The 17,106-nt window shown below is 47.4% G+C and overlaps 1 protein-coding gene across 6 annotated transcripts in view; it reads right to left on the reverse strand.

Moving 5' to 3' along the window:
• Positions 1-15,676, reverse strand: part of AMOT (angiomotin) — a 58,247-nt gene extending 42,571 nt beyond the window's left edge. For 2 of the 6 annotated variants that reach the window (XM_061445746.1, XM_061445742.1), the window contains exon 1: positions 3,421-4,106. The gene's annotated coding sequence lies outside the window, so the exon portion shown is untranslated. Of the gene's footprint in view, positions 1-3,420; positions 4,107-6,089; positions 6,238-11,231; positions 11,326-15,430 lie in introns of those variants that run through there. The other 4 variants (XM_061445745.1, XM_061445747.1, XM_061445741.1 and 1 more) reach the window with 4 other exon arrangements.
• Between the last annotated feature and the right edge of the window lie 1,430 nt (positions 15,677-17,106).

Raw genomic sequence — 17,106 nt, forward strand, 5'->3', positions numbered from 1 at the left:
CACACCATGTTCTGCACTGAACAGAGAATCTCGTCATTTACAGGTGTTTGGAGCCAGGTTTTAGTTTAATACAAAGTCTGAACATGTAAGAACTTTCTTATATTGGCTTTGTCTTCTCGTCAGACAGTTCTGCAGCTTTTTTAAAGTTGTCAGTAAGAATAAAGCAAGAACTGCAAAAGAGAGCTCTGCCCCAAGAGAGGGAAGAACAGATAATTCATTCACAGCTAAGTGTTCGTATATGAACATACACTTGGACTGTTGGTAATGGTAGAATTAAAGACTTCTCTCTATATACACAGTAACACAGCAACAATCAAAACCTACAGCAGATTTTATGCCACCTTAAGAAAATAAAGCCTTTAACAAGATGAAGTTTTACTTCAGCTGTTCATTCATTGGAGTGATAGGGAGCCCCAGCCATGGACCAAGGCATCATTGTGCCGGGTGCTACACAGAATTAAAGGGGGCAAGTTGTTCTATCGAAAAACACCACCAACACCCCCTAGAAAATAATCACATTACACTTAACTGGAGACAAAAGAAAGGAACAGGCAAGAGAGAAGCATTTCTGCTTCCAGAACTTGGGGGTTGCAAATGCTCAGTTTCACTGTCCTGGTTAGGAAAACATGGCAGTAAAACAATCAACCTGATTTCTAAATAAACAGAAAGATTGGCCAGGCTGCTGATGAAAGGCAGGATAAAGAGAACAACAGAACTATTAAATTATCTACACTTCTGGGATTCTTGCTATTCTTTTGCAAAGTGAATGGCTTATGCTAATCAGGATGCATCTGAAATACATCATTCAAGCCTTCTTGTACAAATGCAGTTCATCTGTATCCAGAAAGACCCCACCAGCTGGCAATGTTTGCATACAATGGTCAACCCAACTTCAAGAGCCCATGCATTACAAGTCATTTTACATTTAAAAACAGGAGTTCTCTTAGCTGGTCTTGATGGTGCACTCCTTGAGAAGAATTTTAGTGGAATTCAACACTAACACATTGCATTAATGCCCTACTTCCTCCAGCACAAAGGAGGTAAAAAGTTTTCTGTTGTTTGGTGGGGTTTTATCCTGCTAACAGTGCTTTGCCTAATGAACTTCTTGGAGGAAGGGACAAAAGGATTTGCACCAATCCCTTCTATATGAATCAAATATTTATGCATGCCCTCTTCAAGCACTTTCATCTAGTAACCTATGGAATGTGATCCCCTGACCTTAACACTCAAGCACGTCTAAATCAGCTGCCCTTTGAGCTGTATTACAGACTACAGAGAATTTTTATACATTTCTATTACGTACAAAACCTTTGTGGCCCAGCTGCGGTGTTTGGTGCTACAAAGCATCTGTTAGTCCAAAGTCACTCCAGCAGGCTTCAGGAAAGAGCAATCCTTTGATTCTGCCACATTTATGGCACAATCCCATGCCATGTGTCGCCATAAACAGGTAGAATGATGAACCACGTTACCAGTATATTAACCAACCATCCCAACTGAAGTATTTCATGCCAACCACCATCACGATTATGAGGTGCCAACACCACTGCAATAAATCCCATGTCCTACTGCATGACTTGTGCCTACACCACACTGCCCAGGTTCCCCTCTGCCTCCTTGATAACAAGCTTGGGAGAAGACCAGGCACCTCCTTCCCTCCTTCTGGAAATCCTACTCTTTCCTCAAGAAAGTGCTAGAGCAGAAACAAATCATTCCATGTTGTGTTTGTGGCTCCCAGGAATGTTTTAAGGACAGGGGGTTATGTCGCAAAGAAGCATCCTGGAGAAAAAGAGAGGGAGACCAAGTGCCCCAGGTGAACCTGCATCTTCAACTATGGGGCAAATCTTTCCAGGGTCAGCTCATGACTCTGCTTCTGAGAGGAGCAGTCACTGAGGGAACCCTGGAGAAAGTCTGACCCAAAGATTTAACAGGGGCACAGTCCTGATGGTAGGGTTCAGCCCTGAAAACTGCCATGCTGCTGCCCACCACTCACACAGGAGCAGCATACGGGCATAGGGCAATCTCAAGAAGACAGCGTTTCCGTTCCCACCCTGAAAGACTCAGTCTCCAAAAGATGTCAAGAGGAGCAGGAAAGCATTTGAGACTGCAGCCAAAACCTGTGCCACGTCCTCACACCCAGGACAGATGCTGGTGAGCCACCAGCAAGGTGCCCCACTGGCCACTGAACCTCAGCAGAGACTTGAAGCATGCTCAGTCCTCTGGGGTCCCTCAGCTCAGAGCATGCTGATGCTGCCCTCACTCCAAGGCAGGCCCAGGACACCTTTCCCACTTTCCTCTCCCACAAATATCCCTCCAGGGAAGAGGAAGGGTAAAAAGAAAAATAAATTAAAAAACCCAAAGAGGAACAGGGATCACAACAGAGCAGTATGTAGCATTTCCTGTATTATCCACAGGAAAAACCCACGCAGTGGGGAAGAGCATGATGTCAAGGCCAGTTTCACCACATGAACAGCCAGATCCTCCTGCTGGGGAATGCTGTGTGTTTCCACAGGGAACAGAATAATGCAAAGAGGAGTCCTACTACCAGCTACACAAAATTCCACAATGCACCACCAAACACTGGTAGCACTGAAACTCTGGCCATGGGGAAGTGGGTATGTGGGTACAGAGCTGGAAGAGAAGGAAAAGTGGGAATTCACAGGGGTATTATCCCTTGTAAACCAGCACACATCCAGCACTCAGCCCCTGCAAAAAGGGATATGCTACAAAATATGTTTCCCTGCACAGAGACCGGGCCTCCATCCAGTTATAATGTGCACATGTCCTGCTGAGAATTCTGCCTTAAAGAAATAAATATCTCAAAACAAAGAAGACATCCTCACTCACACTCCCTCTGCACAGCACCAAGCATGTCCCTGGCCATGTTCAATAACCTGTTAAGGCACGTTAATTACAGGTTCAACACTTCTATACCTTGTGACACAGTAGTAAAGCACTTAAAGTAAAACAAATTCCAGTGCGAAGCAAGGACTCTCAGCTGATGGTGGAAGCCCTGTTTGCACGCGTGCATATGTAAAGGCACATCCATGCTTCTCCGTGAAGCATGACGAGCAAAGACAATCTCAACACGCGGATTACGAGCACAATGACTGTGATTACTCGCTCAAAAGAAAAGAACACCGCAAGAAACGCAGCTGCTTTCAAACCCAGCCCGATACAAACCCACTCCAGCAAATTCCACTCAGTTTTCCTTGATCTCATTACACACAAGCACATCACTAGTAATTGTGGTTACTGCCAGTGGTGAAAAGGGTGGACGAGTGCAGGTTTTAGGCAAGAGTAATCTTTACAGGAGAGAGAAGTGATGGGCAAAAGCTGACAGAGCAGACGGCCAGTTTAACTGCCAGGTTTAGGCTGCGAGAATGAATGCCGAGCCCCTTGTGCCAAGAGCACGTCTCTTACCTACTGATCTGCTGAAGACAAAAGGGTTTTCTTCTTTTCTGAAACTGGGCACTTGGAGCTCGATGGGTCAGGCAGACAAAGCTTCCCTGCTGCCAAAGGTATTTTTTTTCCCCTTCGGGTTTTTGTTGTTGTTGTTTGGTTTTTTACCCCAGAGAGTAAAGGGCAGACCAGTGGATTCAGCAGGGGCAAAGGGTGGAATTCGAGACTCAACAGGAGAACTGCAGAGCTCTTTCCAAAAGATGTTGTATTTCAAGGCGCTTTCATTTGTAAATCTTCTTCATGCTCAGTGTCAATAAAACTGGAGGTGGGAGGGGAATAAACTTTTTTAACTGCTGAAATAAACCGGACTCCCCAGGAAAAGGGAACGTGATGTGCACTGGATTTGTGGCTCGACTTTTGCCGTTTATTAAATACACTTTCAGACAGGCAATGAAGATGGATGGGTAGCAATCCAACAGTCAGGCAGGACCTGCCGCCAGTCCCTGGCAGAAGGATAGCGGTATTCTCAAGAACGGCGGCATAAACAAAAAGAAGGGGAAGTCGCGTCCCGGCGGCAGCGGCCCAGGCTCGGCTGTCAGCGGCAGCGCCCGCGGCCGCAGCAGGCAAGGGCGGCCAGCAGCATCGCGCCGGGGTACGCTGGGCTGCTCGGCGCCTTCTTCTCCGCGGTTACCTGTGCGCAGCGGGGCGAGGCGCGGGGCCGGACGCGGCGCTGGAGCGGCAGCAGGCGCACACCGGCGGCAGGACAAGGCAGGGCCGGGCCCGGCAGCTCCGCTCCCTCCTCCGCCTCCTTCCGCCGGGCTCTGCGGCGCGGGCGCCCCGCGGGACCGCGCTCCGCCGGGGCGGGCAGGAAGCGGCGGCACCGCCCCCCGCCGGCGGCACCGCCCCGCCCCGCGCTGGCACCGCCCTGCCTGTCCCTCGGCCGGCGGCGCGGGGCTGCGCCGGCAGCTATTGTGAGCGGGGCGGCCTCGGGGAGCCGCCGCTTCCCCCCGGGAGCGAGCTCCGGCGGGGCCCAAGTACGGCCCCGGCCCCACGAACCGCCCGTCCGCACCCCGGGGAGCTCCGGCCCTGTGCCTGGCTCCGTGTGAGTAACTCGGCCACCGGCAGAAGCGTCCACAGGGGTTTGCCAGCCCCAGGGTACCAGAACCTCTCCGCTAAGTCAGGAGGGCGGGTTTGCACCAGCGCACACCGGCCGAGGAGCTGACTCACCCGCTTTTTGCTGGCTGAATACTGAAAATAATTGGAAGCGTGGCAAGAACTGATCATGACTAACTACATGTAAGCAGGATATTAAAGCAGCTCCCTGTCTGTAATGTTCTGCTTAAGTACACATCATCTAGTCTTCCAAGGCTTAAGTCTATTGCAACAGTAAACATCCACAGACCTCTGCTACTCTGCCACAGCTGGATCTAATGGTTGGGGTGGAAGTAGGAGATGGAAGAGACTTCAGTATTTTCTCCAAATGCAACCATGACTTTATAGAATCATAGAATGTTTTTGAGTTGGAAGGGACCTTAAAGCTCATCCAGTTTCAACCTCCTGCCACAGGCAGGGACACCTTCTATTAGAGCAGGTTGCTCCAAGCCCCTGTGTCCAACCTGGCCTTGAACACTGCCAGGGATGGGGCAGCCACAGCTTCTCTGGGCACCCAGCACTTCACCACCTTCACAAGAAGGACCTTCCATGTTTCCTCACTTTTCTACATGATAAAAGTTGGTAGGCACATTCAGAGGTGGGTTTTGTTGAAGGCTTTAGTGCCTGCAATCACACTCTTGAATTTCAACTTTAAAAACAGTTTAAACATGGAACAAACTTTAAAGAAAATCCTGAACATGCTGCTCCTGAGCCTGTCTGCCCATTCAAGGAAGGCCAGCAAAGAGATTCCAAAATGCTGACAAAAAGGAAGGCTTAAGGCAGCCTCCCTGTTGTGGAGGATCTAATCACATGTGGTAGCAGCAGCAGTGCAGTTGTCTCTGCAGGGTACCAACCCCTGTACCATATCTGGTTCTGAAATGGGGTGAACAACTTCACCTTCTCCCAGCCCCACACCTGTAATCAGGGCAAATCCACAGCCTAAACAGGGCCCGAGATAACAAACTAGTCCTTCCACATGAACGTGCGTGTGTACAAACAATGGTACACTGTCTTTCTCACAATCCACCTCCTCCTCCTCTGGCTTTTGCATACAACACACTTGAATCCTCCCCTTTGAGGTCACTCCTGTCTGTAAATTCCTGATGATGGTCTCCCAGTGATGGCTTCTACTCATCTCCTGGCTCCTGTTCACTAACTTGTGATTTCAAGAACAAGCAAAACTAAAAATGAAAGAAGCTGTCACAGTTGATTTAACACACTAAGGTCTGACTATGCAAACATGAAGTCCATCGGTCTGGCTGTAAGAGGACACTAGTTTCCAACAGTACTAAGTGTGCAAAAACTGGCCACATGTCAAATCCTTGCCCGGTGCAACCTGGCCTACAGAAGCTCATCAGGGCTCTTCATGTGAGAAGACGTAACATGATTCAAGGCCAGGCTGGACAGGGCTTGAAGCAACCTGCTCTAGTGGAAGGTGTCCCTGCCCATGGCAGGGGCTTGGAACTGGATGAGGTTTAAGATTCCTTCCAACCCAAACTATTCTGTGATTCAATGATTCTAGGAATTCAACCATGTACCTTGTAATTACTTTAAGCAAACAAATCCCTTCCAACATTCCCAACTCTTAACATTGAAAAGAAAGATCCAGAAAAAAAATCTAGGAAGTCAGATTTCAGTAATGCTGAATGCAGCATATATAAGCATCTATTTTTTTCCCTCCTAACTGACATTTATTCATTGGAACACTGCAGTGGAACAAATGTAGAAGCACATGTAAACAGTTCATTAACATCCCATAACCTTACAGCTTGCAAATGCAGAAAAAAAACCAAGACAAGGCAGCAGCAGCTAATGAAGCACATATTTGCTAGATGCTGAGGGGTAGACTTGTAAGGGAAATGTAGCTACAGAGAGTTCAAGAGTTATAAACTATGCTTCAATCACACATCCTGTCTCCCTCCCACACACTGAAAGAACATAGTGGGCAGTAGGGAGAGAAGGTAGAGTCTTAACATTGCTTAATGCAGACACTGAAAAGCAGCTAGCCTTGCCTGAGGCGTATTAACCTCCACTCCTTTGCTGCTGTTTATTCTGCAGAGCACTAGCACTGCTCATGTTTAACGCACACAATGGGAGATAACAGCTTTATCAGAACTGGAAAAGAACAAAGATGCACCGAATCCAAATTCTCTTCCTTAAAATATTCTCCCCCCTGTATCCTCCCTTCACCCAGCTCCCGCCCAGCCCAGTCCTCAGGAGCTCCAGCACACATCTGAACGGCTGCCAGCGGAGGAAGCGAGCAGTTTCCATACACACATCACGCCACAATGTGGGAATTCAGGAAACAGCACAAGAAAGGGGTTCCTAATAACTGTTCCAACGTGCTCAGGCCAATTTATGCAATCATACAAAGGTCACAGGAGATGTGTTAAAAAGCACAAAAGATAAATGTCACAATGGCGACTAGTTCAAAGTAGGAAAATAAATCTTGGGCTTACAAAGTGTTTGGATGACCTGGACTTGCTCCACCTCCAATTTTTTTAAGAGGTTGTCCTTCACATTCTTTAAAATTCCTCCATCTTAAAGTTCCTCCCTCCAGGAATTGCTGTAACTCCACCGTCCTTTGTCCACAGCAGCTGGAGCTCAGGAAGCTGCTGATATTATCCCTCATGTACAGAGAGAAATCACCACTCAGTCCCGCGTCCATTCAGTGCAGCTGAGAGGGGTGTAAATTAATTTCCCTGGATCTCTGATCTCGGGCCAGTTTCACAGAGCTTTTCTTCTTGCACATAAAAATAAACTATTAACAGTGCTCAGAAGTGCCATTTAGCTCTTGGGACCAGACAGCACATTCCCACCACCACCAAAGCTGGGGGGATCTTTGTCTAGTCTGTAAATATGCAGTTGGGGGAAATAATGACTCTACAGTAAAAAAACTGCCATGCAAGAAATAGGAAAAAAGACTAAGCAGAGGAGCTGAGGCCAAGCATATGAGGTGAGCAGGAACAAGGAATAGGCTGTTCTGAAAAGGGAGATTACTTTATATTTCTTGCCAAAGAAGCCGAAGTCAGTTTGACAGATATGTTCATTGAAGGACAGGAAGTGAACGAATCATTAGGGGATGCAGATCACAACAAGATTAGATCAACTCAGAACTGTGTAAGAATCACAAGAAACATGTGGAGAAGACACCATGGTAGAGCAGGGTTAGTCCAGGGAGTTGAGACTGGGAGTCACAGGCCACAGGACCTGCCTTGTTGCTGCATCTACAGTGAATGTGGACATTCAGCACTGCAGTTTCTGCTGTCATTTTACCACTAGGCTGGACAGCCCCCCAGGGTGGTCATGGCTGTTTTGAGTTGTATTTAGAGGATTTGATGATGCTTCCCTATTCAGCCCGAAGCTGTAACAAACCCTGAAGGACTCCCTCAGGTCCTGCCTTTGGGTATGGCTGGAGGCCAGCTCTGATTTCTGAAGAGAAACAAAATCATTCTTACATGAGACTGGACATGAATTATAATTAAAGCCAGTTATCATTCACCAACAGAGGGTAATGACAGATATCCACAGACCAACACCACCAGAAATTGCTACTATGAAACTTGACATGTGTGGAATCACTAGAAAAATCCTACTTTTCCAAACACAAGAGGAGGAATAGTCACACACTGTGTGCTCCACTGTCCTTCACTGAGGAACTGCTGTGTCTTTCTCCGCGTTTCTTATTCTACCAACTCTATACAATAAAAGCTTAATGACCATGTAACTTCTGGGAGGGAAGTAACTGATACAGGGACTTTTGCATAGCCAACATCCCGTCCTTTAATATGGCTCCTGCTCACCTAAGGGTCTGTATCATACTGTGTGTGATGACTTTCAGAAGTGTGTCAGTTTGGATGGTACCTCTGATGGGTGAAACTCAAGTTCAGCAAATGGCTCCCTGGGTGAAGAAAGGGTCTGCACAGGAAGGGGGAGAAAAGGAAGAGTTTACTACAGTGGGATGCAATATAGAGGTCAGCAGTGAGGTGTCACCCATGAGTTGATTGATCAGGTACCACCTGTAAAGAGAACTTTTCTAACTACTGAACCTTGGCCCCTTTCTATGGGGAACTTCAGAAGAAAGCTGTGTAACCAGAAGAATGATAACTGCCAACTATGGAAAAACAAATTAATGGTTTCATCTTTGCTCTAAACATGCCCCATACCCTAAGACTTAAATGTGGGTTCAGCAAAATAAGGTTAGTTTGGAAAAAGGATTTCCTTACAAGTCACCCTTCTCCCAGAGAAGGACCTATAAGCCTTTAACTGATGTCTATTGTGTCAACAACCTTGATGTATGAAAGTTGACCATCTCCCTTGTTTCTCTGCACTCTCCTGCCTCTTTGAAAAGAGTTTTCTCTTCAAAATCTGCTGAAATGAATTAAAAGATTCCTTCAGCTTCCAGTGGATTTGGATCAGAGTGAGCTGTAAGAATAAGGCATGGAGACCCTGCACTTCAGCACAGTCTTTGTTTGCTCTCGATAACTAAAGAATGTATGAACTCACAAGAGAGTGAGATGCACGGCAGCTTCTGCAGCAAAACACAGACTTATATTCCAATGCTCATAAAGATGAAGAGGCTGATTTGAAACCAAAAAGCCAAACCTCTTTAAAGTCCTAAAATGATGCAACTGCATTAATACCATAGAGACAGGGCTCATTTTGGATTTCAAGTTTCTGCAACATGTTTTTAGCACCACTGTCAGAAGCAGGCTCAGAACTGAGAAATGACCAAAATCAGTCTTCAGCTGGAAGCAACCTTCCATTGCCTGGGAAGGTTAAAAGCATGGTGTTTATGAAACAATAAGCACAACAAAAATGCTAGAGCTCTACTCACTGCAGGAGCAGGACTGTCTCCCCCCACTACACAGAAGCTGTACTGAATAATAAAGAGATTATTTTGAACATGAAATTAAAGGAGAGAAATGAAAGGGGAAAAAATGTTATGTACAAAAAAGGTCAAATGCATTGGAACAAGAAATATGAAATTCTGTTCAATAATTGCTTCAGAAAGTGACAATTTTTCTGAGCACAGACTTGAACCTCTAAGCAATCTTTCTCCTGTAGTAAGCTACAAGAAGATTGATAATTAGAGCCGGCAAGATATCAAGCCACAGATCACTGATTAACATTTCATTTTCACTGAAATGAAAAACTAAAAATAGAATGATGGCACAAAATCTGATTAGATTTTACAATCAATTTCAGAAGCTGCTGCCCCATTCTGGAAGAGCACCAGCACTCTCTGCTGGTGAGCTTTGTTCAGCAGTTATTGAGAGGAAAAATGAGGAATGAAAATGCGTTATGATTTTGATACAGAATGCCACTTTTGTTTGAAATGGGTGAGTAATTTGATTCCTTTCAGTTTAGCAAACAGGAACTCTAGGAGCTAGTTTTGGTTTTGGAAACAATACAGTCATTACTAAGAAGTGTATTTATTATGGGCAATCACCATTCACTGGAATAAATTTCAGTCACAAATAAACATCTGATGTTTAATGCTTCTCTCTGCAGAAAGCGCTTCTGCTGTGATGCCACATAAAGACAAGCTGGTGTGAGAAGTTCCCCGGATGCCAAATCCCTTGGCTCCACCCTGACTTTCCATCAGTTTTAGAGCTATGCCAAGAAAAACAGCTCTTCTTAAAAAAGTCCTAGCATAGCACCAACATCACGGTGGAAATGCTACTGTGCTTTAATAAAAGCAAACCGGCTCCCAACCCTGTCTCTGTTACACCCTTTGCCAGGAAGCTGGAAAAGCTTTGACTCCCTCTCCTCAGCATGCACCCAAGCCTTGTCCACACCCTTCATGGATTGCTTTACTGCATCCCAGCCAGAGACCGCACAGGGACAAACAGATCAGGAGCAAAAAGAAATAAACCCAAAGCCAAGTACCCGAGTGACAAATGTCCCAGTTTCCAAACTCTGCAGAGACCGGGCATCAGTGAGAAGGGTTAAAGACTGGCAAACTGAATCCATGTGCAGCTCATGGAAGTGGGGGAAACAAAAGAGACAATGTTAAGGACAGAGTATTCATTAGCAAAGGGCTCAAGTTTCTTGCCTTTTCCCGGTCTGCTTCCCAATGGCCATTTTTCAAGGTAGCTTTTTGTTCTTTAGTTTTGAACATAGTAATGGAAAGACATTCTGCTCTGTCTTAGCTAACGAAATAAAGCTCAGTACACGTTGAACTGCTTAAGATAAATTGTCTTTTTAATTCCCTGGGGACTAGAGGGGAGAACAATGTCAGAGATGGGGTTTTTCTGCCTTTCCCTCCCTTTCAATGCCTGCAAGGCTCTCAGGAACTGGTTCATTTGGGATACTTAGGAGATTCAGTTTACAGCAGCAACACATGTCTGAGAAAGGGGACCCGGTCATTCATGGTGAGAGACATGAGATACCCTTTTTTTCCACCTGAGGGTCAGAGTCAACCCTCTGACAAGGTGGAGTGTGCAGCCACAGCTGAATTACATAATGTGAGAGGGTGAGTGGCTCTGATGAAGGCCCAGTGCTCCCAAAACCCTGCAGCCCTCCACCACACATGAGACGTCCAGAGCAAGACTGCAATCACGCTGTGCCTAGGGCCAGGGTTTTGAAAGCAGCTCCGTATCTGGCAGGTCAGAACCACCACCTTAGGATCTGCTTCATAAGGTCCCTACATATAAGCTGAGTCTTGAAATTCTGACCTTTGCTTCTTCAGAAGAATCTGGATCCTCCTGGGGCTTACGGGGGAACTGGTTTGCTGCTCAGTCAAGAAAAAGCAGCAATTAGGGTAGAGTTCTGGAAAAAGCAGTTAAAATAGCAGGTCAGAAGCTACAATAGCAGGTCAGGGTCTATTTCACCATTTCAGGCAGTAGATAGGTGTATATTAAATGTAGCAAAGCTACACAGCATTTTACTTTGACTTTTTACTTTTTTGAAGTAAAAGGTGGGAAGAACAGCTCCTGAATTAGAAAACAGCTAAGAGCCCTAAAAGGAACAAGCACAGTGGTAAAAATAAGTGACTTTTAACATAATCGTAACTCAAAGTCAGAAATAATTGTTCTAATGCATCCTGCTCCTGACAAATCTGAACTTCAGAAGCGCTTAACATCTGCGGAGAGTCCCAAGGAGCTTTCTAAGCATTCAGGGATCGCTGACACTTGGCTGAGGGGGACAGACTGACAGCCAAATGCCAAGAACAGCTCTAAAACACTGCATGAGGAGCAGACATTCCTGCCTGAGGGATTGGAGCAAGTTTCCATTGCAGAAAAGGAGAAAAAGGTTTGACCCTGAAGTCTTCTACTTTTCAAGGAAGTTAGTATTTTGGAGATCACTGCTCTATGAGGAATGAGAAGATGCATAAAGCTTTGAGAACTCAAGTAAGTGAAGGAAATTAACATGATTACTTTTTTTTTTATTAACTATACATGCCAGACTGCTCTTAAATATTCTCTTCCCACATTCCTACCTACACCTTTACCTTCGTACCATACAAATTCTGTATTCAGCTCTGTCCCTTGATCATTAATGCAGACTCCTAAGCTTCAGACTTCAAAGAAATGCACGAGTAAGAGTCACAGGCACAAGACTGGAACAGCGTCAGAGCTTCCCCATGCAGGAACCTCCATCTTCTGTTTGACTTCACTGTACAAATACCTCGCTCTATATCAAAACTAGGAAATTCAATGATTTATGTAGGGCTTCCCACAGATTAAGTTAATAAGGGAACCTAACAGTGCCTCATCTCCTTCCGCCTTCCAAACACTGGTAAATGAAAGGAAATGGGAATGTCTCCTGGGGTAAGGGAAAGACGTGAGCGTTCTACAAATGTGCAAGGGAAGAAACCAAAGGCTTCATTGTGTGGATATGCATTTCTCCAGGACCCCTCTTCCCCTCTCTTCCCTCCCAAAAGTGGAATATGATAATGTTCTTAGGGAAACTTGGTTCAGTCACCCACACCACACCTACTAGCACCTAGAACAGTGGTGGTTTACTTTCTTCCTGCTTTTTCTTTTTCTTTCCTTTGTCCCTTCCCCCTTTCTTCTGTTCTCACCCTCCTTCCTGCTGCTCAAAATGCCTGCAATCCTGCTTCTTTATTTCTGGAGGTTCCCTTCTGTCACTTGGAGTACATTTCCAGTACCACCAACATTACTCAGAGCTCCAGTTATGCCTTACTAGTCAAAGCTTCCAGCCTATGAGACTGAATTACAGTTGAACAAAATACAAATGAAGAAATTATGGCACAGACAAATCAAGATGTAGGTGTCTCCAAGACCCTAAGGGACAAAGGGACTCATTTTAATGTAACTTGCAATCAGCATCCCTTTAAGTTACATTTGAAAATTACACCAACTTTCCCTGGCCAAGATTAAACCTCTTCACAAGCCAGTTTGGCCTTTTTTCAGCTTTACTTGTGCCTGCTCCTGTATCACCAACTTTGAAGGAAACTACACACCACCAAATTAACACAGGTGCGGTTACTTTAGTGGTAAGAAAGCTGCTATAGGTCATCAGGTTTTTCATTCACCATTTTCATCACAAGATGGTCTATGCTTGTTCTGGGTTAAGTTAGACATTACTGTGGCCAAGTGTGAGAAGCTGCTGTAGATCCACATGCTTCAAATTGCCTCTATCAGCCCTAGGATCCCTAGTGAGACATTAGGCTAAAGTGGCAGTGCTGATGGCAGATGATGTTACACAGCAATGATTTACTTCCTGAGAAAGGGAACTATAAAGCCAAACTCGGGAATTTCTCTGCCTAATGAGGACGTTGCAATTAGGTCATCGCTGAACACTGCATAACCACAAATCGGAGCAAAAACATTCCCACAGAATAAGTAAGATGTGACAGCAGGTATTTGGAATGAGAACAAGGATTTCATCCCTGTAGCCCTACTGCTGAATTATGTGGATAAACAGTGGCTCTGGGATAGTCGGCTTCCAGTGGGGACAGGCAGGTGTCAGAATACACAGACCCAGCTTAGCACGAGCAACCTGGAGCCTCAGCTCCCAAACTTGAAAGTACATGTCCAACTTTGATGAAATTTGACAAGGTGTTCAAAGCAGGTTTCAGGGTCACAACTCATTTTAGGCCATGTATGAACTGGATTCCAGGCCACAACCTTCTCCGTATCTTCTGGACTCCAGTCTGAGCAATGCTACTAACTTCCAGTAACTATTTCTGCTAAAAAACTAGATCACTTCTGCACATAACCTTGCTCACTTCAGGCTGTATGCTTTGGTAAGCCTTTGAACACGAGACCTTTATTCACTGACAAGATAAGGAGCTTTAATAGGAGAACACGCTCCAGACTGATTTTAGGGACTGAAACTCTAACGCTTTCCCTCCCTTGGATCCTGCACAGGCGTGTAGAAGTACCTGCTGTTGGGGCAGACAGGAGAGTGAAGATTTGTGGGTTAATGGAATGCTCTTCTGATCAGGCAGATTGGGTTACAGGGTCTCTGAAGAGCGTCTGCTTCAGTATGGCACTTTAGTTTATGACTGGGGATTTCTTCTAATTGGATTGTACTCTTAATTATTTATGGCCTATATTATCTGCAGAAGCTGCCCAAACCCACAGCCTTCCTCAGGATAATTGGAATAATCATATTTGTACCTCTTCTGTAAAGCACCTTGAGCCTCCCTGATGAGAAATGCTGGCACAGGATTAGACGCTTAATGAAAAATTATTGTTAAAAAGTAGAATAAAAATGAAAAGCGAACCAAGATGGAATTTGCTATTTAATGCTGCATTAGAGCTGAACTGAGGATCATTTATCAGAGGTGACAGTGAGTTTTAACCTGAAAATTGAACGGGGATCTTCTTCATGCATCTCACAGTGGCCTTCCAGCCCTCACCTTCCTAAGAAAGAGTCCTCACACTGATACAAACAGGATTTGTGCTTCTGCTTCAACCATCTGGTAAATGTGATGGTGAATACGTATGGGCCTATCTGAATCAGTCTGCTAATGAAGGGCAAAATCTCTCAACCTGAGGGCAGACCATGAAGTACTAGCAGGGATGGCTAAACCCAGAGCCTCAAAGCGGCTGGTGGGATCCCCACTCTCTACCAGGCAAGGATGCAAACACAAAGCTTTTAACTCTTTGGGGATCAGCACCCTCAGACTGGCGTTTTGTTCTCTCAGAGATCAAAGCAGGAGCATTTGGAGTCAATTCTGCTTAATTCAGAGTTGGGGCAGATGTGGATCGGCTCCTGTGGGGTTTGGGGGCTGTCAGGGTCTCCACAGGGAAGAGGATAGCAGAGGCCCTGGACCGTGGGTAGCAAACCATCCCCTTGTATTACCACGACTTCAAAATGGATCAGGGAAGGGACAGGACAGCTTTGCTCTCTCCTTCGCACCCTCTCCTCTGACCCCACTACCACACACATCAAACAGCCCCCGCTGCAAACCCTCACAGCCTTCCCCTCACCTCGCTGCGTTAAGGAGAGCTCCCGGAGACCTCCGCCGGTGCCTGCGCTGACCCCCACTACGGGACGCGGTGCCGGGGGCTGCGGGCTGAGCCACAGAACCGCCCCTCTCCTGCCCACCTCGCCCGGGAAAGGCGGCGGTGTCCGTGAGGGCAGCGGAGGGACACGGGAGCCCCTTCTCCGGCTCCGAGGGGGCACCCCGCCTCGGGGCCGTGCACTTCCCTCCGGCTGGAGGCGAGCGGCCGAGCCGGGGACTCCGCGGCCGTTAGGCGGGAGCCGGCGCCGCCGCCTCAGCAGCCCCTGCGGCGGGGAACCCCCGCGCCACTCCCCGCTGCACCTGCCCCGAGCCCCGCATCCCGGGCGGGCAGCGCGGCCGCGGCCCCTGCCTGCTCGCGGGGGGCCGGCGGGGCAGCAGGCAGCCTTGCTCCCCTCCCGCAGCCGGCCTCACCCCCCCTCCACACCCGCTCCTTACCCCGCGGGCGCCTGCCCCAGCGGCTCCCCGCTCATCCATCTTGCTCCTCTTCCCTCCGAGGTGACAAAGCCGGCATGGCAATGAAAGACAGCGAGGAGCTCTGGGAAGTGCCTACCCCAGATTCGGTTATTAACTTTCACCAGGCGGCTGCAACTACGGCACCCGGCATCCCCCGCTGGGACAGCGCCTGCAAAGCCGGCCGGGAAGTGTAGTCCTGCCGCCGCCTCACCGCCCGCCCGCCCGCCGGCGGGAGCTGGAGGCCCGCCTCGCCTGGCCTCACCACACCACGGCCCCGGGTCGGAGCTGAGCCGCCGCCGCCGTAGGGCCCTTTTGGTTTCCGTGTCTTGGCTGGGGAAGGAGAGGTGGGGCAGGAGGGTGCTTCATGGAGGCCTGGGACACTCAGCACCTGGGGGCTGGAAGCACAGAAGTCCCCCATGAAACGCCGTGGGGTTCACCAGGCAGGCAGGTGCCATGGGGAACACATAGAACGAGAAGGGATGGAGATGTTTATCCCTCCCTCCCCGAGGGGGGATGCTTCCCCAGCCTCATGGCTTCGCTCACAAAATGGCCGCTGCTCAGCGCAGCTCCATCCTTTCAAAGGCAGAGCCATAGCCCAAAGTGTTGATGTTTTAGCGTTCTGAAGGTACATTTGCCTCAGCAGCCTCCTGCCCAGCCAGATCTGCAGATAGAAAGGGCATTCTGTGCCCCCTCTGCCACACCAGGACCGATGTCCCTGCACAAGGCCCCCAAATCGCCAGTGCTACAGGTGCCGTTTTTACAACTAACCTCTCCAGGTTTGCATGTTTTACACCACAGAAACGCTTTCTCTATCTCCGGCAGCTAACAGTACATTGTAAATTATGCAGGGAGATACCAGTGTGAAGGTTCACGTGTTTCGGCCTATGAGGAGCTTATTTTGTTGACAACAATTTATGTCTTTCATGGTGACATTTTTTACCATCTCAACAGTGAGGGTTTAAGCTCTTCACTTTTTATTTCACCTGGTTCTTATAACCAGCCCACTTAAGTGCTTAATCTGTTATCTTCATAGCTCACATCATGAGCTTTCTGTGACAGCTTTGTCTTCTCATGTCTCTCCTACAGCGTTTCTAACCAGCAGCATTCCTTGAACAAGGGCATTTTAGAGGTGCCAGTGGCAATTAACATCCAAACTCAGGTGGGAAAAGGCTTTTAGGCTTTGTTGCTTTTGATGGAGAAGGGAAAAAGCCCAGCAGAGGTAGCAGCCACATCAACCTCTCACCATAAATACCACAAAAGGAGCTATGGAGGGAAAATCTGTTATTGCTCCTTGGGAATCCAGCAACACAGGGGTGCAAAAGTGACACGAAAATGGGCTGTGCTGTCACGAGGCCTTGTTTACCAGAGCCAGACAAGAATCATCTGTTCTAAAACATGGTGGAATGTTTGGTTTTGTACTAGTGGATTCCCCAAATCCATAGTCTTTTGCTGTGGCTGACAAGCTCGCTCCTTCCTTTGCCTCGTTACTGCAGCCGTCAGAGGTCTGCACCCCTGCCTGGAAAACAGGAGTAGCAGTGAGAAAGCAATCCCAGCAAAACCCTGCATCATTCATGTGTAACCAGACACTGCTCGGGAGATTTCCAAAGGAGGGGAGGTGGAGGAGGAAAGCACGGCGCTGCACTCATCTGCATTATTTC

The sequence above is a fragment of the Pezoporus flaviventris genome, unplaced genomic scaffold (assembly GCF_033815535.1).
Source record: "Pezoporus flaviventris isolate CSIRO_AGI_PZ_B2104156 unplaced genomic scaffold, CSIRO_AGI_Pfla_v1 ptg000005l, whole genome shotgun sequence".
NCBI classification, from domain to species: domain Eukaryota; kingdom Metazoa; phylum Chordata; class Aves; order Psittaciformes; family Psittacidae; genus Pezoporus; species Pezoporus flaviventris.